The sequence below is a fragment of the Papaver somniferum genome, chromosome 5 (genome assembly GCF_003573695.1).
Source record: "Papaver somniferum cultivar HN1 chromosome 5, ASM357369v1, whole genome shotgun sequence".
NCBI classification, from domain to species: domain Eukaryota; kingdom Viridiplantae; phylum Streptophyta; class Magnoliopsida; order Ranunculales; family Papaveraceae; genus Papaver; species Papaver somniferum.
Window position 1 is genome coordinate 6,520,367 of NC_039362.1, and position 26,107 is coordinate 6,546,473.

Here is a 26,107-nt window from a genome sequence, read left to right on the forward strand (position 1 = left end):
GCGCGCTTAGAATAAGGTACTGGTAAGGTACATTTCGTTTATGACTTGAGGACGGAAACCTCATGGGCGCTTTAATGATCATTGAAGAATCCACAACAGTCATGCCTTGCTACTCCGAAGGAAGACGTCGCTCAACTATTATTTATGTTGTGAATGTGTGTCGGTTTAATGGTTGGTAGAACTTTATTTTTCAGTACAACTTATTATTTTTAATATGTTTTATCTGTTGTTCCGCGTTTTATCAGTTTTTAGCAAAACCTGCATTGTTTCCAAATCATTTTAGTGATTACTTGAAAGTTAGTTGTTATTTCTGCTGGGCACCCCTTTTAGGGATGATGTGCTCACCCATTCCCACTTTCAGTTTCAGAGACAGATCAAGATGTGCACATGGCGACTAAAGATTCGAGGAATTGGTTTCGTTAGTTGGTTAGCTTCCGCTATGTTTATTTTTGTGTTTATATTCTATTTGGAAACCAACTCATTATTAAATATGTGTCACTTGAGAGGAATTCTTGTATTTATTTCAAAGAGGGTTTAGATTCGGGTTAATCTTTGTTTAGAACTTCTTTCTTAGTGTTTTAAATAGATTTTTTAAATTGTTAGTGCATCATTTTATAGTTAATCTCTTGGATTAGTCAGCTGCTAGCTTAGGGGGCGGTACAGACGTTGGTATCAGCGAATGGGAACTACCAGGTAATAACCAGTGCTAATTTGTGAGCTAGATTAGTTTAGAACTGGGTTGGGTTTCTGAGATAAATCTTAGTTCACTAAAAACAATCAAGAACAAAAATATTTTTGAATTGAATTGTTGATTGTTTGTATAAAATGCTGATTTTTTTATTTATTGTGATGTGCATGTATGTTACTATATAAGATATGAAGTAAAAGTGTAGGTTGGAATCAGTTATCTTATAGTTAGATATTTCAATAGAGAATTAGAGATTAGTTAGACTCAATTTTTAACACAGATGATCTAGCACTAGAGAATAGTGAGGTTTGAAATTCTGGTGTGTTTGTGTTTTCTTTGTTCGTAGGAAACCATCGTCGGGTCTTGCTAACCTGGACATGCCAATTACAAGCTTGGATTACTATTCATATTGGGAAGACTTGCTTCTATTAGTGAACTGATAGATCCCAAATTTTTCTTAGAAACTAATAGAGTACCTTCTCTTGTATTTAGAACCATTAATCTATTAAATTAGAAATGAGGTTAAATTGTAAAAATAATTAAGATAATAGTTCAACCATTAGTCTTAATAATAATAATAATAATAATAATAATAATAATAATAAATGATAATAGGATCACTAATAATCATAACAAAAATAATAAATAGTATTGTATCGAATTTCATGTAAATTAAAAATCTTATTAGTAAATATAAAACGATAAAATTAATATAGGATTAAGTAGCTACGTAAAATTATTAGTAATTATTTACGGTCAGATTTTGTAAGTTAAATAAAATTAGAAATATATTCTTGTGTACTGGAATCAGATGGATAATATAAGACTTATAATATTAGATCTAAGAGCGCACGGTTATATTACATAAAAAAAAGGGCTAAAGTTCTTAGTAATCTTATACTTAAAAATATCTTTAGTCTAGCAAATGATTCAATAAATCACTGTAATTAAACAAATGCACATGAAATAGTAAAATACCAGACTTAAAGAAGAATAAATTTGTATATGAATAAGATACTTTACATTAATAAAAAAATCTAAAGACTATCAGGAGACACTAAAATTTTATGCAGACTCAAATTAAAATAATATTAAGTTACCAATGCCATTATTATACAAGATATAGTATACGGGTTCGATATGAATAAGTAAAATCAATTATAGTAAGCTTTACATGAATCTAAAATCATGCTTAGAGAATTAGGATTTAGTGTGTCAACTGGACTATCAACAAACTGATAACGATAATAATTAAGAGAGTGAGAATAGTAACGCATCAAATAATACAGATTTACGTGAAATAAAATTTGGATTAGTTATATGGATAAACCATCAAATTAATTAATTATTAAATATTGGACTACAAATTTTAGCGCGAAAAACTTAGACATACTTTTCTGTTAGAAATTAATTTAGCATAGTGAGCTCAGAGACAAGCCATTTACGAATAGAAAAGTAGTCTTTTGAACCTAGAGCTACAAATTATAAAATCTAGTTTTAGAAAAATTATATAGGCTTGTATTTCATTTCTTGTTGTTTCGAACTCATTTAAAATGAGTTGTTTTCTTTTGCACGTTCGTAAGTATGAGCAATACTTGCATTTAGTCGAAAGACAATATTTCTCTATATAAGGTGGGGAGTTTTGAAGACCATAAGGATGGATTTATTTTCGAGGAATAAAATATTATAAGGTGGGGAGAATGTAAGGACCCTCAAGCACGTCGAAGCTATTAGACCAGTCAAAAGACGATTTAGCCAATAATAATGTAATTAATTTAATATAATCATTAGTTAATAGAAATTAATAAAAATAATAATTTGAACCTCAGACTAGTACCATTGGATAGATCTCGGAAAGTTAGGCGAAATGGACTACTCGAACGCGTTGAGTGGATACTGAACGAAGAAGATATGGCATGTGGAAAATCATAATGGAAATTAGTCACCGTTGACTTTGACGGTGGGTCTTGACGTTGACCGTACCTGCATATTGACTGGACCTTCCTTTAGTAAAAAGGTTTCCCCTAGTAACTTTTAGTTGTCAGTAACAGTAATAGCTTTTAATTAATTTAGACCTAATTCTTAGTAGCAAATTATGTTAGGTTAAGGTTAATCACCTAATTATGCTAATTAACTAAATAGATATTATTTTGTTCGAAGCTTATCTTTTATAACTTGAGAAGTAGCTGCTGTTAGTTAGTTAGTAGGTGGTGTTGATGAAACAAATTTTGAAACTATTTTAGGTTCGGTTGGCAAGGAGGAGGTGGTATATAAAAAAGGTGTAGAGTGTTTCTTAGAAGAGAATGAGAAGAGGAGAGTTGATAGTGAAAGAGTTATGATTGATTAGAACCTTGAAAGATTTGAGAGATATAGTTAGAGAGTTAGGAGAAGCTTCTAATGAGGATTATAGTTATGAGAAAAGACATGGAAGAGAAAAGATGATGGAGATATTCATGGAATTATCTTTATGGAGAGATGATTAATAATCATGATGGAAAGTTGCTAGTGATGAAGGAACTCATTCAAGTGATCAAGGTAAACCTTATAAATGTTGTAAACCATTTCTGATGATTGGGTTGTTGTTATATATGAAAATATGGCTTAGAAACAATGAAACATAAAACTTGGAATATATGATTCCATGCATGGTATTTTGTTTACTGCTTAATATGTATAGATTTAATTAGTTTCCTTAGAGACATAATTGGACTTAGCTCTACAAATAGAATTTGTAGTACGTCGGGTGTAGTTTATGAGCATATAAAGTTTGTTTAATTCCGTTACAAATCGAGTGAGTTATTGTTGATCGAAAACAAGTCGACGCAGCTGAAACCATGTAGAAACAGTCGCAAGTAGGGATAAGTAAGAGGGTTTCTAGATAGGTTAAAGCAATAATTAGAAAATATTCAGTAGGCAATCATTGTAGTGGGTACCCGGTGATTCTAAAGAACTTGATTTTGATCATTTTGGATTTGTAATGGATTTTATAGAGACCTTGGATGTTGACCCTTAGGCTGTTGGAATTCCAACACTTTGAAGAATTAGAGTTTTGGGGAAGAAGATGACTGAGGCGGCCGAGTTAGCTTCTGACTCAGCTGAGTCGGTGTGAGTCAGACAAGTTCGGGCCTTGGAGCGGGTTATCGTGTCGGTTCGGGGTTGACCTGATGGGTATGTAAATGAGTAGTGGGCTGGTTTAGTGGGGCATGCCGGATTAGGCCCATGGGCTTGGGTTTAGGGCCAGATTTAGTATTTTAATGTTTTGGACCTTTTATGTTTCGAGTTAGCTTTCTGTTCCTTCCGAAAAGTTGTAGGGTTTTTCGAGTGCTTTTCGGTGACACCCAATTTAACCCTATTTGGATTAGTATATATTGTTTTATCCAAAAATTACTTATTACTAAGTTATAAAGCCATTAACAAAACTAGAATCACTAGTTAGTTCACTTAGAGCAACTGCAGTGGTGCGACCATACTATAACTAAACTAAAGACTAAAAACTAAAAAAATAGGGTTATATTCGGGGTTGCACGCTACTGTTATGGAGTAAAATTTAGTCAAACGTAAGTTCAAGTTACTCTCCAATTCAAACGTAAAATAACGTTACGCCCCAATTCAAATGTAACTTAAAGTTGCGCCCCAACCCCAATCCATAAGCAACTTAAAACTACGCCCCAATTCAATCGTAACTTAAATCTACGCCCCATTTCAAACGTAACTTAAAGTTGCGCCACCATTCAAACTTTTAAATTACGCCCTAATTCAAACGTAATTTCAAGTTACGCCATAATTCAAACGTAACTTCAAGTTGCGCCCAGCTCAAACGTAATTTTAATTTCCGCCCGGTACAAGACGTACTTTGAAGTTGCGCTCGACTATAAACCAAACTAAAGACCAAATATGGTTTGGTTTTTGGTTTTAGTTTAGTTTTTGATCTTTACTCCGTTCGATAGTGGTTGATTTCTGGACCAAATATTTGGTTTTGGTCGTCGACTGTGGTTGCTCTTAGCCCATAACTAGAGTATTTTATGAGATTATGTTATGAGCCTTGTATGATCTTTTGGTTAATATTTAGAGTGCTTCTGTGATTAACATTTACTTTCTTTTAATAACGATCGATTCAAAAGACGAACCAGTGGGTTGTACATCTCAAGGTATGCGAGGCTTGTCATCAAAAGAGGTGGGAATAGATAACAAACTCTCTTGTATTCATTATTGTTTTACAAATTTATATCTTATGAAATGCATGCATATCTTTGTTAGCATATGATAGTGTATGCATGTATATATGTGTGCTATATAAACTAGTTTTATTTTACACTTTGGGATGGATTGGATCTTTAGAAACAACTAATATCTATGTTTTGGGAGTATTTACTTATTTTCGAAAAGTGATTCTTTCCATTGACTAGAAAAGTGGTTACAATCTTTACTTATTATTAGCATGAAAGGGAGAAGGTTTCCTTTTGATTGGTGTGGGATGTGGTTGCCCAAAAGTTATATCTATATTTATGCGCTAAAGGAGTGAAAATTGCTGCCAACTAATAAACTATTAGGCGTGTACTCATGTCACCGAATATTATTTTCCCTATTTCTATACGGGCAACGCATGTCTCATACATGAATGTTTATTGTTCTTTTAAATTACTTTTAAAATCTATTATATTATGTTTTGGTGTTTAGAGAGAATGATGTTGAGAATATTATATATGATTATTGGATTTACGCGTGGGCAAATTGTGAGCTCTCAATTGTGTAAGCACTTCGATCGGATATAATGTTGTTACCATTAGATCTCTTTAGATACTTGATATGTAGAGCGCGCGTAGAATAAGGTACTGGTAAGGTACATTTCGTTTATGACTCATGGGCGCTTTAATGATCATTGAAGAATCCGCAACAGTCATGCCTTTCTACTCCGAAGGAAGATGTCGCTCAACTATTATTTATGTTGTGAATGTGTATCGGTTTAATGGTTGGTAGAACTTTATATTTCAGCACAACTTATTATTTTTAATATGTTTTATCTGTTTTTCCGCGTTTTATCGGTTTTTAGCAAAACCTGCATTGTTTCCAAATCATTTTAGTGATTACTTGAAAGTTAGTTGTTATTTCTGCTGGGCATCCCTTTTAGGGATGATGTGCTCACCCATTCCAACTTTCAGTTTCAGAGACAGATCAAGATGTGCACATGGCGACTAAAGCTTCGAGGAATTGGTTTCGTTAGTTGGTTAGCTTCCTCTATGTTTATTTTTGTGTTTATATTCTATTTGGAAACCAACTAATTATTAAATATGTATCACTTGAGAGGAGTTCTTGTATTTATTTCAGAGTGGGTTTAGATTCAGGTTAATCTTTTTTTAGAACTTCTTTCTTAGTGTTTTCAATAGATGTTTTAGATCGTTAGTGCCTCATTTTATAGTTAATCTCTTGGATTAGTCAGCTGCTAGCTTAGGGGGCGCTACAATTTGACTATATTTTATTCCTGGAATATGCAGATTTCCTTGGTGCTTCGCTAGGATTTATATTATCGGATATAGTGGCTTATTTCGAGGATTTCGTTTCACTTCGAGGATTTCGTTTCACATACCTAGTGTTTTGACTCGTTTATTGTGTTCAATAATAAGCAATTATTATAATTGATAAACATACAAATTATTGTAAATGAATATTAAAGTAATACATGTATTTTCTCTATGTGTAGTTTTGATTTATAACTAATAAATACACATCCATATGCATGTGTAACTTGTAAATACACATGCCATACGCATGTGTAACTTCTGCGTACACATTGTAACTACTGAGTATGCATTTATATACAAGTGTAAATTTACATTACACATGACATATGCATGTGTAACTTCTGGATACACATGCCATATGCATGTGTAAATTCTGTGTACACATCCATATGTTGGTGGTGGTCGGCAGTTGCGAGAGGTGGTTGATGGGGGTCGGCGGTGGCGGGAGGTGGTTGGCGGTGATGGTCGGAGGTGGTTTGACGGCGGTGGTCGGAGGTGGTTGGCGGCGGTGGTGGTGGTCGGAGGTGGCTGGCGTTGGTGTTTAGAGGTGGTTGGTGGCGGTGGTGGTCAGAGGTGGCTGACGGTGATGGTCGGAGGTGGTTGGCGGTGGTTATGGTCGTTGTAGGTGGTGGAACATCATCACACTATATTTTAATAATTTAGGACCTACATTGAAGTTTTATTTAATTACGGGATTGAAAATATGCATAAGGATATCAATGTCTTTTAATATTTAGGGGCCTAGATTTAAACTTCTTTTAATTAAGGGCTTGATACTATGGGTTATTCATGGGTGAGGCCTTAGCCTAAGTTTCCCTCTCTAAAATTTGAACGATTTTTTGGGACCATGGTTTTTTTTAGGGGACCATGGTTTTATTTTTAGTAAGACATTTAGAAGTAAATCTAGGTCACCCCTTATCTAGATATTTATATTAATACCTAAACTACCCTCCTGATTATTTTGGATAATGATTAGTAAAATCATTATTGAAATGATTAAGCTAAAGAAGTAGAATTATTGAGAGAGTAAAGTTAGAGAAGATGAAGATGAAAAACATGGAAAATATTTTTATTTTCCAATTCACTAAGCTTGAGTATTCAAGTGATAATAGCTCATCTGATTCTTCATCTCCATCCTCTCCTAGATTATTTGTTAATCGTCACAATGATCTAGATATGAGTTTTTTCTTAGATGGTGAATGTATTCTTCCACAAACTCAATCTCAAGATGAAAATGATGGATTTTACCAACCACAACCGGAGGAAGAGTATTTGGGTACCCAAGTATGCTTCAAACTTAGATAATGGTGGTTGAATTGGTCCAAATATTCATAAAACTGTAAATTTTTATAAAAAATTCCTGCTAGGTTCAGGTAGTTCGGTTACCAAGTGTGAAGAACAGGTAACCGAACACGGAGTTCGGTTAATAAATGTCAAGAACATATAGCCGAACACAGAGTTCGGTTTCTTTCTTCAAACACGCAGGTAGCCGAACTTTAGTAATAAGATTTACATAGGTATGTTCGGTTAGTTCGCAAACTTCAACGCAACCAAGTTCCCAACCGAACTTCAGGTTAAAAGTAACCTAGTGTTAGAAGTTCGGTTGGTTCGCAAACTTCTACATATTTTTCGGATCAATCGAACTGGGCTTATATATGCTTATATGCAATTAGGCAAACGTTCAGTTACTACGAAATTTATTTCTTGGCGAATTAGGTAGAGTTCGGTTACGAAGTTTCAAATGTAGAGTTTGGTTACAAAGAAAACTTAACATTTTTGCGAACGAACCGAACTTTTGGACTTCTCATTATTTTCGTAAACTAAAGTTCAGTGATATTATTTTGCGAAGGAACCGAACTTATGGACTTATCTTGTTCTAATACAAGGAGTTCGGTTAAAAGTATTTTTTGCGAATTAACCGAACTCTGAGTTCAGTTAAGAAAAAGTTAACTCGTGATAACCGAACTTTTTGCGACGAAACCGAACGTTTTGCGATGTAACCGAACTAAAAGTTCGGCTGAGACTTGTTTTTTGCGACGTAACCGAACTTTTCTCTGAAAAAAGAAACCTCCATTAGACCTCTCTGCAACTTCCATTTTCAACTCATTTTGGTGATTACTTCTCATTTATTCAACCAAAAACGAATCACGAGTAATGGGTTTGTGTGAATATCTTTGTTAATGTTTTAAATTAAGCGATATATATAGAGCTGATGGTGGTGATAATCGGAGGAGGTGGTGGTGGTGGTAATCGGTAGTTGGTGGTGGTGATAATCGTAGGTGTTGGTGGTGGTAATCGGCGGTGGTGGGCGCTGGTGGTGTGAAGAGGTGGTGGTTATACATATATATATAGGTGTTTATTAGGTTGGTTTTAAATTAAATTAGGTTAAAGGAAGGTTAGTCATTTGAACGCTTTAGGACACCCATTATAACTGCAGGGAAGGTGGCCTAATAAAACCATGGTCCCCTCAAAAAAACCATGGTCCCTAAAAAATCATTCTAAGATTTTGTGTCAAATGGGTTAGGCCCTAACCTTTAACCCGGCCCGCTTGTACGATTCTAAAATGGCCTTGCCACCATCCTTTAAACAGAGCCCTGCTCTTATTAGAATTCCTCGGTACTGGTTTTCTAAAGTTACTCAAACAACCATTGATGACAAAGTTATAATAAGTATATATGTTGGCGGGACGGGAACCTTTTATAATTTTCACAAGGCAAACTCTTTATATGGCTTATGTTGCATCTGACCATCTGAACTTTCAGCAGCAGCCAACAACAAACAGGTACTACTAATCTTTGACCCGTCGCAAGCATATCAACTATCTTCTCTGCATGTTTTTATTAGGGTTTACAGCTTTTTCTTGTTTTGTTTTGCTTTTAAACGTTAAAAAAACTTTTTAGCATATGTATATGTGTTGATAATATGGTCAAAACTCATCTAAATCTATTTTAACAAAAAGAAAAACAATTAGGTTAGAATTCTTCGAGCAAAAACTACGAGTTTGTGTTGCTGAATATGACTTCGTATAAATGTTATTACTATTAGAGGGGCAACTCTAAATTTTTAGTTCCCCTAGTTCTAAGTCCTTCGTTTTTTCTTTTGTACTCCAGGGGAAGGGCAGCTACTAATGATAATGAACCAGCAGTGGATAGTTATTTTCTACCTGGTCGTAACCATTGTCCTAATATGGATATAGTATGGATGAGTTGTCTCAAGAAAAAGAACGAAGATCCTGACAACTATATTAAGTATTCGTGGGGAAAAACTCCAACTCCTATTATTTCCGGGTTCAATCTGTACGAGATCCATCCTCGGGAGCTATGGGATCGCATCGGAGGTATAGGTAATCCTACCATCCTTACATTTGTTTTCCCGGCCTCAAGTTTTGGTCCTTAACTACGTGCATTAATGGAAACTGGATCTACGTATGGCTGTAGGACAAGGAGCCAAAATACTATTTTATATGCCGAGACAAATTGTTGATAGCAACGGAAATTGCAAACGACAAAGCCGTAGAGGGAATATTGGCCACTGGAGGTCTACAGGAAAGAAGAAGGTTATTAGACATTTGCTTCTAATGGACAATGCTACACTTGGTTATAGGCGCAAATTTGCCTTTCACATGGGAAATGGAACCAAAACAGAATATCTTATGTACGAGTATCAGCTTGACGATGAAGAATTTCTTAGATATATCAACGAACAGGGAAATAAAAACTCCATGACTAAGGTCGGTGTGTTTCCCTCGTACATCATAAACCCTTTTAACAACACGTACTTTCATTCCTAAATTTATTACTATATTGAAATAAATAATGTATCTTTTTTTTTTCATTGTGAAATTAATTAGATGGACAATAAATTGGTTATATGTGAAGTGTTTAAAGCTCGTGAAGTCTTCAAGCTCCCTGAACAAGAAATCGTCAGTTTTGCAAACTCATGCGTTAATGATGGTTATCGTTTCGAATTTGATCCCATTGCCAAAGACGTTAATCAGGAACCAGAATTCCAAACTCTGGACGAGATATTTAAGCATGCTTGCTCTTCTTCTTCCTCTTCCTCTAAGGGTGGCAAGGCATTAGAACCGTCCAAAGATGTCATAAAAACTGATCTTTTCGTGCATCAAAAATATGGATTAGGCTGGTTATATCACAGGGAAAACTCCGATGAATTGCCTCCTTTTTGGGTAGAGAATAAACAACGAGGATCTTATAAGAATCTATTGACTAAAAAACATACAAATCAGAGGCCGGAGCCTCTGAGAGGTGGTGTTTTTGCAGATGACATGGGTTTGGGTAAGACGCTTACTTTACTCTCTCTTATTTCAACTGATTTCTGTGCACCATTAGAATCATTAAGCGACAATCTAAGAAAAGAAGAAGAAGATGATGAACTGACATTGTCTCTTTCTACTAAGAAACGGAAATATAGTAGAGAAATTGTGGATTCTTCACATACTAAGAAAGTTCAGAAAATTGTTGATTTCAACGACTTATTTCCGGATGAGGAGGAGGATGAAATCACCCCTAAACGGTGGTGGGTGGCTAGAAGAAAAACATTGATCATCTGCCCACAGTCACATCTTTCAGACTGGACAAAACAATTAGACCAACACACAAAACCCGGTATCCTGAGAGCATTAACTTATGCTCCAGATTGGCGTAAACCAGGCCGAATATTAATAGTGACAACGAGAATTTTCAAAACTATGAAGTCGTTTTAACAACAGATGAAACTCTAGTGCATCAGTCTTTGGTTCCTTTCAAGGACATTGAGTGGCACCGAGTTATACTCGACGAGGCGCATCTAATCTACACCAAGGAAAACTATCGCCGAGCTGCCTCGGCGCTTAAGTTTAGGCTCGAGTCTGTTCCGTTTCTTAAATCCAAGATTGTATGGCTAGTTACAGGGATGCCCATCTTGAACGGTTCATATATTTTGCCTTTTGCCATGGACTTGTTAAAATTCGCACCATTTTCTGATGCCAAGTATTGGCAAGTACTCGTCCAAAAGTTGCTTGATAAAGGATACAAGAACGGGATCTCCCGTTTACAGGTAATTCTTGTTACTCTTTGGTATTCTTGTTTTAATTTTATTGGATTTTGATTTTGGTGAATTTGTTGTAACAGGACTTGACATCAAACATATGTCTGCGAAGATTAAAAGAAGATGGCAAGGTTAAATTAATGCCCAAAACTGTAGAAACATGTTTTGTGGATTTCTCTGATGAAGAACGAGAGGAATATGCCCAAGTGGAAGCAGATTCCCAGAATGTGATTCGGAATTACATGAATCACGGCCGTATAGTGGGTAACCATGCAAGTATGCTTGGCATCATTCAACGGCTTCGTCAACTCTGTAATCATTCTGCCTCATGTCCTACAGAAACTCTTCCGGCCTACACTATTGAAGGTAACAACTAGTTCAATTCAACCACATTTACAAGTTTCAGCATTATTCATTATTTGATAAGTTGGAAGCTTGCAATGGTGCAGATGTAACCAGGAACCCAAAATTGCTGCAGAAAATGGTGTCAACTCTACAAGATGAAGACTGCTTTGACTGCCCGATTTGCATTTCTCCTCTATGCAACGCGACCATCACTTCATGCGCTCATGTCTTTTGCGAAAAATGTATCTTGAAATACCTGCTCACTAAGCAAAAGAAGAAGAAAACTCCTTGTTGTCCTATGTGCCGTCACCCTCTTTCTAAAACAGACCTCTTCTCAGGATCACCAGAAAACCATAATGGTTTTGCAATCTCAACCTCTGGTGGAAGTGGTACTACTATCTACTCCTCCAAAGTGTCGGCACTGTTAAATTTGTTGGTGGCCTCCAAGAATGAAAATATGTCGACAAAGTCTGTGGTGTTCTCACAATTCAGAAAGATGTTGATCTTGCTAGAAGAGCCACTGAAGGCTGCTGGTTTTGAAGTAGTGAGATTGGACGATCACATGAAGAGTACCAAAAAGAGGAATAAGCTGGTAGAAGAGTTTGAAAACATGAATTCGGAAAATTCGCACATTGTTCTTCTGGCAGATCATAAAGCTTCCAATACGTGCATGAATCTGACATTCGCAACAAGGGCATACCTGTTGGAGCCATGGTGTAACCCGATTATTGAAGATCAAGCAATAAATCGGCTACATCGGATTGGACGGCAACAAGAAATAAAGATTACAAGGCTAATTACTAAAAATAGCATCGAGGAGAGGATAATGCAATTGCATGAGTGGAAGAAGAATTTTAGAAGTGAAAGTTCTGCTGAGAATATGGATAAAAGGCAAATCCACCGAGAAGAATTTCGCATTCTGATGGCATTGTGAATCTTGTCCTGTATGTGGATGTTGGGGTCTGTGATTGCTATTGTATCTTATATCAATGAATATCCTATTTGTATCTTTAGAAACTGCGTGTGATGCTTATATCACACGCGGTTTCGGGATTACTTTCATCTTGGATCCAAGCTGCACGAAGCACTCACTCGGAATCCAAACTTCTGTAGCAACATTAACGACACTTCCACAATGCATAATGTTGGATCTTGGAGATGGTTAGACCCATCCTAAAAGGGGATCTCTCCTAGCATCAAGACAGGGATGGGTGAAAGTGGGATCCACTGTTTGTCTCACACGGTATTTATCACGGGAGATACTCCTGGTAAACCTAGCATTATTGTAGTTTCTTGCATTTCCTATAATAATTGATTGACGACCAAACAGAGAGCGGTAACTTTATTTTTCTGTAATTCTCATCTCTTCCTCCTCTAATCTAATGCTACTTTTTTCTCATTTCACTTTATGCTTCAAAAATAAAAATCATTTTCTTTTTAAGGGTTTTGAAGAACACAATTGGGTTGTAGTAAATGTAATTTTTGTACTTGAATCTGGTGGATTCCACAATCATCATCATCCGCATTATGATTTAGATATGATGATGATGTACCCCAGCAGATTCGTTGGTCAAAAAGTTGGAAGAGTACATGCAGAAATGAAGCTCGTAAAATTCTCATTCTTTGTTCACATTTAAATCAACCATTTTTGTATTTTCTTCTTATGATTTTTGATTTGAAATCTTTTGGTTAGGGTTTATTTGGTAGGATTTTAGGGCATACGTGTTTCTGGCTGCTGTTTTTATTTTGTTGTTTGGTGTCGAGAAAGCGTCCGACAAGGTTAACTGGAAAAATTTGTCGAAGGTGATGCAGAGAATGGGGTTTGGGTTTACTTTGAGGAATTGGATTCTATCTTGCATTTCTCATGCTCATTTCTCGATCTTTCTCAATGGATCGTCCGGTATAAAATTTAGAAGCTCTAGGGGTGTCAGACAAGGAGACCCCTTATCTCCTTTCCTCTTTACTTTGGTTTTTGCAGAATGATTGCCAAGCAGAGGAAAATTCGCTTATCAATGGGTTCAAAGTGTGCTCCAACGGTTCCATTGTTACTCTTCGTTGACGACACTCTAATCTTTATTACCGACGATGCTCAAAACATTTATACTATTCAAGCAATTCTTAAGTTTATGTTTATTAAGGACTATGTTTGTTTGACAAGACTCTAGTTATTTCAATAATTGGTGAGAAATAACTTGTTATTCTGGTTTACGGGGGATCCGTAGATAGAGAATTAGAACACTAGAGTTGTCTTTAGGTATTTTTTCTTCCGAAGCATGTCTTTGGGTAGTTGTGTGATATCAACTTGTCAAGCTGTTATCTGCACCTAAGTCGAGCTTCTTTTTAAGTTTTTATTGAGGCTGTTATCACTGCAAAGAGAGGAGGAATTTGAAGGAAGCTGTTCTGCCTTTCTTTCTAATCCAGAAAGATTGGCTTTTAACTATGTGTACCCCATGGTCCATGGCAAAGATACTTTCTGGCTCACTGATGGATCCCAAATCGGAAGGTAAAGATTTTATTTCCGCTCTAAAAACTGTGGAGGTTGTCAATCATATGCTTAAATTGATAAATGATAGAAAGGGTTGATCTCTATCCCGTTTTTTTATTATTATTATTATCTTAGAGGGGCAATACAAAGGTGGTTTTCGCTAGGTTGTCTTTATTCCTAAATTTTTATGATGAACCAAGTAATATCTATGTGGATCTCTATGATGATTCAAGGGAACTGCTCTCTTTGTTGAAAGTTTAGTTTCATCACTGACTGAGATCTATATCTATGGTAATTCCAACAGTAGACAAAGGTATATGAGTGGTAGTTGTAGAGGCGCCCCAATAGGGACCAAGGTATATTTGACTCGTTTTGACCTTTCTGGACTTCCACTTTTACTTTTATTTTGGCTCCTTCACTTCCTTTGACTTGCTGTTTGTCTTGTTTTTCCAGCTCCTATCATATTCCCAGGTCTTCTTCATGTGAGGCAAAAACCGTGCAACCAGTACCTCCACAACAAAAAGCTACTGAAAACAAACTAAATCATCAAGAGCCCCAGTTGTTGAACCTAGAATAACAGCTACTCCCGCTGCTGAACTAAGTACAACAGGTCCTCATGTGAGGCCAAATCCTGCAACTAATCCACCTCTATCTGCACAACAAAAAACTGCTGAGCAACATACAACATTAAGTACACCAGTTGTTGAACCTTGAACAACAGCTACTCCTGCTGCTGCTGCTGAACCAAGTATTGACACTATGACAAGGAGAAGGTCTGCATTTACAAGTATGGGAGGAGGTTCATGCGGTGGTGGTGCTGCAACTACTATACTGGTGCTAGAGGGAGATGTTCAAGAGGTGGTGGTGCTGGAGCTACCATTGTTGGTGCTGAAGGAAGAGGTTGAAGCGGTGGTGGTGCTTCAGCTTTAAGTTCTAGACGAGGATATATTCATATACCAATAACCACTGCTCCTAGAGGAAGAGGTTCAAGGAGTAGTGGTGCTGCAGCTACCTGAACTGATGCTAGAGGAAGAAATTTAAGAAGGGTTGGTTCTAAAGGAAGAGGTTCAAGGGGTAGTGGTGCTGCAACTTCAAGTGTTGTTGGAGGATAATTATGTGAGGGATGTTATCCTCTGGCATATATCCATATATCATAAAACGTCGAAGCTTTTGGGCAATAGGTGCTTCTGATTTCTGATACATATCATGTATAATGTCTTATAAGATCATTATTCACTCATTAGATTGTTATCAAGTAGAAGAAGTATGGGAGTTTGTTCCTGCCATTGGTCTTGCGTTCCTGACACTCTGACAGATAATAAAATTTTGTCTTTTTTGTATGTATTCTTGAAATTGAGCGTTTCATAAAGGTTTTGGGGATAGAATTGAACCTGCGGAAGGTCAGGGATGTGAAGTATACTGGTGCCGACCCCAAATGCCAATTACCAAAAACAACTAAGAATCCACTGCAGTAAAATCTAAGAAACCTGTAATAATAGATCCTGGGGACCTGGGGCTAGTCCCTCCCGGCTAGGATGCGTATCGGTATCCCGTGAAACAACAAAAATACTGGTTGTGTTGGATGCCTGTAATGTGATGCGTCTTGATGGTGAACAGAATAAGTATGGGAAATGGAAAACTTGGACATGAGTACAGAGGAAGGGAATATAGAAGAGATTTTATGGAATGCAATGGCTAAACATGCCTGCACTCACAAATGTGTGCAAGTTTGCCTGCGAAAATCTAAGTATGTTACAAAAGCTGGTGTTGTGGATTTGAAGGGGAAGGAAGGTGGCCTGCGATATCACAAGTGCTGATGAGCTGATACTGACTGAACTCATGTGTAATGGAATGTTCAACAGGGAGTTACTGTCGAGGAAACAATTTCTTTGTTATCGTGTTTTGTGTGGCCTAAAAAACTTCAGGATGACCAGAAACCCAGCAGGGAAGGGCTTGATGTGCTGTTTACTGAGCTGCAAGAGACGGCAAGACCAACGCCAACACCCAGCTTGATTTCCAAGTCCCAGTTAAAATATAATAAAAGGCTTATAAATTCCGTCAGACCCGTTATTATGGAGGTTTTGGCAAAAGAGTATGAGTTCTATAAAATAATGGAAATCACGCTGGTTTCTGAGGTTAGTTTGATCAGGGCAATTCGGAGACTAGCGATAGTTCTCAGCAGCCTGGTGGCCGCCTGGCCGGATCTGTGGGTGATACCCAACTTGAATCCAAGTTCCAAGAAGCTGTTACCAAGACTAAAAGGGATTTACAGGGTCTCTGTAACTTCCCGAAAAATGCCAAATTTTGTGAATCCTTCCTCGAGATCAGAAGAAAAGATTCATCCAGGAAGGAATTTCTGTCAGAGTTGAAGATTCTTGTGAATTTCCCCTAGAAAGGAACTGCAATCAAGCTAGATTGTTTAGGTTTTCAAACATCTAACATATTAATCTCTTGCATTTAGGTTGCTTTGGTATGTTTTTCTTGATTACGTGGTTTTCCCAATTTTTGGTCCATGATAGGCGATTGCTTGATACTAAGAGCCTGTTTGGTACAATTTTCAAAAATAGTTTTCCACTGTTTTAAAAAACATATCCTTTTTTTCTTTGTTTTCATTTTCTAAAAATTGTATGGTAAACTGTTTTTCAAAACAAGGAAAATCAACTAAATCGGATCAGATGTAAAGATTCGTCTAAGAGAAAGTGATATTAGCCATGACTCACTTGCAGTCATTCTGCTGATCTCTTACTTTGTTCTGAAAAGAAAAAAAGAACAAAGAAAAGAAAAAAGAAAAAACACAGAAAACGATAATTTGTTGTTTTCATTTTTTTTTGTTTTCAAAAACAGAAAACAGATAGAAAACATTTTCTGAAAATGTCCGTACCAAACGCGTTTTCTCCTGTTTTCTGTTTTCTCTGTTTTCAAAAACAGAAAACTGTTTTCGAAAACTATACCAAACATGACCTAATATTCTTCTAAAGAAATGTCATTGTTTGAAACCAGTTGGCTTATGATTTTTCATTTTACTTTAAAATGTCTTATTTTGACCTAATATTCTTCAAAAGAAATGTCATTGTTTGAAAATCAATCTTGTTAAAGGGGCGGCATGATCCATTGGAGGGGAAGTAATCTAAAAAGACAAAAAGGGTCATTACATGGTAATTCATGCCACCCCTTATCAAAAAATATATGGAAATGACCAATTAACCCTTATTATTAATAATCAAGAATAGTGATGATAATCAAGATTAGTGTTGATAACCAAGATAATCGGGTAGCTGAACTTTAGTAATAAGATTTACAGAGGTATGTTCAGTTAGTTCGCAAACTTCAACGCAACCAAGTTCCCAACCGAACTTCAGGTTAAAAGTAACCTAGTGTTAGAATTTCGGTTGGTTCGCAAACTTCTACATATTTTGCGGATCAACCGAACTGGGCCTATATATGCTTATATGCAATTAGGAAAACGTTCGGTTAGTACGAAATTTATTTCTTGGCGAATTAGGTAGAGTTCGGTTACGAAGTTTCAAAGGTAGAGTTTGGTTACAAAGACAACTTAACATTTTTGCGAACGAACCGAACTTTTGGACTTCTCATTATTTTCGTAAACTAAAGTTCAGTGATATTATTTTGCGAAGGAACCGAACTTATGGACTTGTCTTGTTCTAATACAAGGAGTTCGGTTAAAAGTATTTTTTGCGAATTAACCGAACTCTGAGTACAGTTAAGAAAAAATTAATTCGTGATAACCGAACTTTTTGCGACGAAACCGAACGTTTTGCGACGTAACCGAACTAAAAGTTCGGCTGAGACCTGTTTTTTGCGACGTAACCGAACTTTTCTCTGAAAAAAGAAACCTCCATTAAACCTCTTTGCAACTTCCATTTTCAACTCATTTTGATGATTACTTCTCATTTATTCAACCAAAAACGAATCACAAGTAATGGGTTTGTGTGAATATCTTTGTTAATGTTTTAAATTAAGCTATATATATAGAGGTGGTGGTGGTTGGTGGTGGTGATAATCGGAGGAGGTGGTGGTGGTAATCGACGGTGGTGGGCGGTGGTGGTGGGAGGAAGTGGTGATAGTAATCGGTAGTTGGTGGTGGTGATAATCGGCGGTGGTGGTGGTGGTAATCGGCGGTGGTGGTTATATATATATAGGTGGTTATTAGGTTGGTTTTAAATTAAATTAGGTTAAAGGCAGGTTAGTCATTTCAACGCTTTAGGACACCCATTATAACTATAGGGAAGGTGGCCTAATAAAGCCATGGTCCCCTCAAAAAAACCATGGTCCCTAAAAAATCATTCTAAGATTTTGTGTCAAATGGGTTAGGCCCTAACCTTTAACCCGGCCCGCTTGTACGATTCTAAAATGGCCTTGCCACCATCCTTTAAACAGAGCCCTGCTCTTATTAGAATTCCTCGGTACTGGTTTTCTAAAGTTACTCAAACAATCATTGATGACAAAGTTATAATAAGTATATATGTTGGCGGGACGGGAACCTTTTATAATTTTCACAAGGCAAACTCTTTATATGGCTTATGTTGCATCTGACCATCTGAACTTTCAGCAGCAGCCAACAACAAACAGGTACTACTAATCTTTGACCCGTCGCAAGCATATCAACTATCTTCTCTGCATGTTTTTATTAGGGTTTACAGCTTTTTCTTGTTTTGTTTTGCTTTTAAACGTTAAAAAAACTTTTTAGCCTTTCTTAGCATATGTATATGTGTTGATAATATGGTCAAAACTCATCTAAATCTATTTTAACAAAAAGAAAAACAATTAGGTTAGAATTCTTCGAGCAAAAACTACGAGTTTGTGTTGCTGAATATGACTTCGTATAAATGTTATTACTATTAGAGGGGCAACTCTAAATTTTTAGTTCCCCTATTTCTAAGTCCTTCGTTTTTTCTTTTGTACTCCAGGGGAAGGGCAGCTACTAATGATAATGAACCAGCAGTGGATAGTTATTTCCTACCTGGTCGTAACCATTGTCCTAATATGGATATAGTATGGATGCGTTGTCTCAAGAAAAAGAACGAAGATCCTGACAACTATATTAAGTATTCGTGGGGAAAAACTCCAACTCCTATTATTTCGGGGTTCAATCTGTACGAGATCCATCCTCGGGAGCTATGGGATCGCATCGGAGGTATAGGTAATCCTACCATCCTTACATTTGTTTTCCCGGCCTCAAGTTTTGGTCCTTAACTACGTGCATTAATGGAAACTGGATCTACGTATGGCTGTAGGACAAGGAGCCAAAATACTATTTTATATGCCGAGACAAATTGTTGATAGCAACGGAAATTGCAAACGACAAAGCCGTAGAGGGAATATTGGCCACTGGAGGTCTACAGGAAAGAAGAAGGTTATTAGACATTTGCTTCTAATGGACAATGCTACACTTGGTTATAGGCGCAAATTTGCCTTTCACATGGGAAATGGAACCAAAACAGAATATCTTATGTACGAGTATCAGCTTGACGATGAAGAATTTCTTAGATATATCAACGAACAGGGAAATAAAAACTCCATGACTAAGGTCGGTGTGTTTCCCTCGTACATCATAAACCCTTTTAACAACACGTACTTTCATTCCTAAATTTATTACTATATTGAAATAAATAATGTATCTTTTTTTTTTCATTGTGAAATTAATTAGATGGACAATAAATTGGTTATATGTGAAGTGTTTAAAGCTCGTGAAGTCTTCAAGCTCCCTGAACAAGAAATCGTCAGTTTTGCAAACTCATGCGTTAATGATGGTTATCGTTTCGAATTTGATCCCATTGCCAAAGACGTTAATCAGGAACCAGAATTCCAAACTCTGGACGAGATATTTAAGCATGCTTGCTCTTCTTCTTCCTCTTCCTCTAAGGGTGGCAAGGCATTAGAACCGTCCAAAGATGTCATAAAAACTGATCTTTTCGTGCATCAAAAATATGGATTAGGCTGGTTATATCACAGGGAAAACTCCGATGAATTGCCTCCTTTTTGGGTAGAGAATAAACAACGAGGATCTTATAAGAATCTATTGACTAAAAAACATACAAATCAGAGGCCGGAGCCTCTGAGAGGTGGTGTTTTTGCAGATGACATGGGTTTGGGTAAGACGCTTACTTTACTCTCTCTTATTTCAACTGATTTCTGTGCACCATTAGAATCATTAATTGATAATCTAAGAAAAGAAGAAGAAGATGATGAACTGACATTGTCTCTTTCTACTAAGAAACGGAAATATAGTAGAGAAATTGTGGATTCTTCACATACTAAGAAAGTTCAGAAAATTGTTGATTTCAACAACTTATTTCCGGATGAGGAGGAGGATGAAATCACCCCTAAACGGTGGTGGGTGGCTAGAAGAAAAACATTGATCATCTGCCCACAGTCACATCTTTCAGACTGGACAAAACAATTAGACCAACACACGAAACCCGGTATCCTGAGAGCATTAACTTATGCTCCAGATTGGCGTAAACCAGGCCGAAATATTAATAGTGACAACGAGAATTTTCAAAACTATGAGTCGTTTTAACAACAGATGAAACTCTAGTGCATCAGTCTTTGGTTCCTTTCAAGGACATTGAGTGGCACCGAGTTATACTCGACGAGGCGCATCTAATCTACACCAAGGAAAACTATCGCCGAGCTGCCTCGGCGCTTAAGTTTAGGCTCGAGTCTGTTCCGTTTCTTAAATCCAAGATTGTATGGCTAGTTACAGGGATGCCCATCTTGAACGGTTCATATATTTTGCCTTTTGCCATGGACTTGTTAAAATTCGCACCATTTTCTGATGCCAAGTATTGGCAAGTACTCGTCCAAAAGTTGCTTGATAAAGGATACAAGAACGGGATCTCCGTTTACAGGTAATTCTTGTTACTCTTTGGTATTCTTGTTTTAATTTTATTGGATTTTGATTTTGGTGAATTTGTTGTAACAGGACTTGACATCAAACATATGTCTGCGAAGATTAAAAGAAGATGGCAAGGTTAAATTAATGCCCAAAACTGTAGAAACATGTTTTGTGGATTTCTCTGATGAAGAACGAGAGGAATATGCCCAAGTGGAAGCAGATTCCCAGAATGTGATTCGGAATTACATGAATCACGGCCGTATAGTGGGTAACCATGCAAGTATGCTTGGTATCATTCAACGGCTTCGTCAACTCTGTAATCATTCTGCCTCATGTCCTACAGAAACTCTTCGGCCTACACTATTGAAGGTAACAACTAGTTCAATTCAACCACATTTACAAGTTTCAGCATTATTCATTATTTGATAAGTTGGAAGCTTGCAATGGTGCAGATGTAACCAGGAACCCAAAATTGCTGCAGAAAATGGTGTCAACTCTACAAGATGAAGACTGCTTTGACTGCCCGATTTGCATTCTCCTCTATGCAACGCGACCATCACTTCATGCGCTCATGTCTTTTGCGAAAAATGTATCTTGAAATACCTGCTCACTAAGCAAAAAGAAGAAGAAAACTCCTTGTTGTCCTATGTGCCGTCACCCTCTTTCTAAAACAGACCTCTTCTCAGGATCACCAGAAAACCATAATGGTTTTGCAATCTCAACCTCTGGTGGAAGTGGTACTACTATCTACTCCTCCAAAGTGTCGGCACTGTTAAATTTGTTGGTGGCCTCCAAGAATGAAAATATGTCGACAAAGTCTGTGGTGTTCTCACAATTCAGAAAGATGTTGATCTTGCTAGAAGAGCCACTGAAGGCTGCTGTTTTGAAGTAGTGAGATTGGACGATCACATGAAGAGTACCAAAAAGAGGAATAAGCTGGTAGAGAGTTTGAAAACATGAATTCGGAAAATTCGCACATTGTTCTTCTGGCAGATCATAAAGCTTCCAATACGTGCATGAATCTGACATTCGCAACAAGGGCATACCTGTTGGAGCCATGGTGTAACCCGATTATTGAAGATCAAGCAATAAATCGGCTACATCGGATTGGACGGCAACAAGAAATAAAGATTACAAGGCTAATTACTAAAAATAGCATCGAGGAGAGGATAATGCAATTGCATGAGTGGAAGAAGAATTTTAGAAGTGAAAGTTCTGCTGAGAATATGGATAAAAGGCAAATCCACCGAGAAGAATTTCGCATTCTGATGGCATTGTGAATCTTGTCCTGTATGTGGATGTTGGGGTCTGTGATTGCTATTGTATCTTATATCAATGAATATCCTATTTGTATCTTTAGAAACTGCGTGTGATGCTTATATCACACGCGGTTTCGGGATTACTTTCATCTTGGATCCAAGCTGCACGAAGCACTCACTCGGAATCCAAACTTCTGTAGCAACATTAACGACACTTCCACAATGCATAATGTTGGATCTTGGAGATGGTTAGACCCATCCTAAAAGGGGATCTCTCCTAGCATCAAGACAGGGATGGGTGAAAGTGGGACCACCGTTTGTCTCACACGGTATTTATCACGGGAGATACTCCTGGTAAACCTAGCATTATTGTAGTTTCTTGCATTTCCTATAATAATTGATTGACGACCAAACAGAGAGCGGTAACTTTATTTTTCTGTAATTCTCATCTCTTCCTCCTCTAATCTAATGCTACTTTTTTCTCATTTCACTTTATGCTTCAAAAATAAAAATCATTTTCTTTTTAAGGGTTTTGAAGAACACAATTGGGTTAGTAAATGTAATTTTTGTACTTGAATCTGGTGGATTCCACAACATCATCATCCGCATTATGATTTAGATATGATGATGATGGACCCCAGCAGATTCGTTGGTCAAAAAGTTGGAAGAGTACATGCAGAAATGAAGCTCGTAAAATTCTCATTCTTTGTTCACATTTAAATCAACCATTTTGTATTTTCTTCTTATGATTTTGATTTGAAATCTTTTGGTTAGGGTTTATTTGGTAGGATTTTAGGGCATACGTGTTTCTGGCTGCTGTTTTTATTTTGTTTTGGTGTCGAGAAAGCGTCCGACAAGGTTAACTGGAAAAATTTGTCGAAGGTGATGCAGAGAATGGGGTTTGGGTTTACTTTGAGGAATTGGATTCTATCTTGCATTTCTCATGCTCATTTCTCGATCTTTCTCAATGGATCGTCCGGTATAAAATTTAGAAGCTCTAGGGGTGTCAGACAAGGAGACCCCTTATCTCCTTTCCTCTTTACTTTGGTTTTTGCAGAATGATTGCCAAGCAGAGGAAAATTCGCTTATCAATGGGTTCAAAGTGTGCTCCAACGGTTCCATTGTTACTCTTCGTGACGACACTCTAATCTTTATTACCGACGATGCTCAAAACATTTATACTATTCAAGCAATTCTTAAGTTTATGTTTATTAAGGACTATGTTTGTTTGACAAGACTCTAGTTATTTCAAATTGGTGAGAAATAACTTGTTATTCTGGTTTACGGGGGATCCGTAGATAGAGAATTAGAACACTAGAGTTGTCTTTAGGTATTTTTTCTTCCGAAGCATGTCTTTGGGTAGTTGTGTGATATCAACTTGTCAAGCTGTTATCTGCACCTAAGTCGAGCTTCTTTTTAAGTTTTTATTGAGGCTGTTATCACTGCAAAGAGAGGAGGAATTTGAAGGAAGCTGTTCTGCCTTTCTTTCTAATCCAGAAAGATTGGCTTTTAACTATGTGTACCCCATGGTCCATGGCAAAGATACTTTCTGGCTCACTGATGGATCCCAAATCGGAAGGTAAAGATTTTATTTCCGCTCTAAAAACTGTGGAGGTTGTCAATCATATGCTTAAATTGATAAATGATAGAAAGGGTTGATCTCTATCCCGTTTTTTTATTATTATTATCTTAGAGGGGCAATACAAAGGTGGTTTTCGCTAGGTTGTCTTTATTCCTAAATTTTTATGATGAACCAAGTAATCTCTATGTGGATCTCTATGATGATTCAAGGGAACTGCTCTCTTTGTTGAAAGTTTAGTTTCATCACTGACTGAGATCTATATCTATGGTAATTCCAACAGTAGACAAAGGTATATGAGTGGTAGTTGTAGAGGCGCCCCAATAGGACCAAGGTATATTTGACTCGTTTTGACCTTTCTGGACTTCCACTTTTACTTTTATTTTGGCTCCTTCACTTCCTTTGACTTGCTGTTTGTCTTGTTTTTCCAGCTCCTATCATATTCCCAGGTCTTCTTCATGTGAGGCAAAAACCGTGCAACCAGTACCTCCACAACAAAAAGCTACTGAAAACAAACTAAATCATCAAGCCCCAGTTGTTGAACCTAGAATAACAGCTACTCCCTGAACTAAGTACAACAGGTCCTCATGTGAGGCCAAATCCTGCAACTAATCCACCTCTATCTGCACAACAAAAAACTGCTGAGCAACATACAACATTAAGTACACCAGTTGTTGAACCTTGAACAACAGCTACTCCTGCTGCTGCTGCTGAACCAAGTATTGACACTATGACAAGGAGAAGGTCTGCATTTACAAGTATGGGAGGAGGTTCATGCGGTGGTGGTGCTGCAACTACTATACTGGTGCTAGAGGGAGATGTTCAAGAGGTGGTGGTGCTGGAGCTACCATTGTTGGTGCTGAAGGAAGAGGTTGAAGCGGTGGTGGTGCTTCAGCTTTAAGTTCTAGACGAGGATATATTCATATACCAATACCACTGCTCCTAGAGGAAGAGGTTCAAGGAGTAGTGGTGCTGCAGCTACCTGAACTGATGCTAGAGGAAGAAATTTAAGAAGGGTTGGTTCTAAAGGAAGAGGTTCAAGGGGTAGTGGTGCTGCAACTTCAAGTGTTGTTGGAGGATAATTATGTGAGGGATGTTATCCTCTGGCATATATCCATATATCATAAACGTCGAAGCTTTTGGGCAATAGGTGCTTCTGATTTCTGATACATATCATGTATAATGTCTTATAAGATCATTATTCACTCATTAGATTGTTATCAAGTAGAAGAAGTATGGGAGTTTGTTCCTGCCATTGGTCTTGCGTTCCTGACACTCTGACAGATAATAAAATTTTGTCTTTTTTGTATGTATTCTTGAAATTGAGCGTTTCATAAAGGTTTTGGGGATAGAATTGAACCTGCGGAAGGTCAGGGATGTGAAGTATACTGGTGTTAAATCTAAGGATGAGTATACCCCCCCCCCAATTACATCCACTAGTTAAAATCTAAGAAACCTGTAATAATAGATCCTGGGGACCTGGGGCTAGTCCCTCCCGGCTAGGATGCGTATCGGTATCCCTGTGAAACAACAAAAAACTGGTTGTGTTGGATGCCTGTAATGTGATGCGTGCGTCTGATGTGAACAGAATAAGTATGGGAAATGGAAAACTTGGACATGAGTACAGAGGAAGGGAATATAGAGATTTTATGGAATGCAATGGCTAAACATGCCTGCACTCACAAATGTGTGCAAGTTTGCCTGCGAAAATCTAAGTATGTTACAAAAGCTGGTGTTGTGGATTTGAAGGGGAAGGAAGGTGGCCTGCGATATCACAAGTGCTGATGAGCTGATACTGACTGAACTCATGTGTAATGGAATGTTCAACAGGGAGTTACTGTCGAGGAAACAATTTCTTTGTTATCGTGTTTTGTGTGGCCTAAAAAACTTCAGGATGACCAGAAACCCAGCAGGGAAGGGCTTGATGTGCTGTTTACTGAGCTGCAAGAGACGGCAAGACCAACGCCAACCCCAGCTTGATTTCCAAGTCCCAGTTAAAATATAATAAAAGGCTTATAAATTCCGTCAGACCCGTTATTATGGAGGTTTTGGCAAAAGAGTATGAGTTCTATAAAATAATGGAAATCACGCTGGTTTCTGAGGTTAGTTTGATCAGGGCAATTCGGAGACTACGATAGTTCTCAGCAGCCTGGTGGCCGCCTGGCCGGATCTGTGGGTGATACCCAACTTGAATCCAAGTTCCAAGAAGCTGTTACCAAGACTAAAAGGGATTTACAGGGTCTCTGTAACTTCCCGAAAAATGCCAAATTTTGTGAATCCTTCCTCGAGATCAGAAGAAAAGATTCATCCAGGAAGGAATTTCTGTC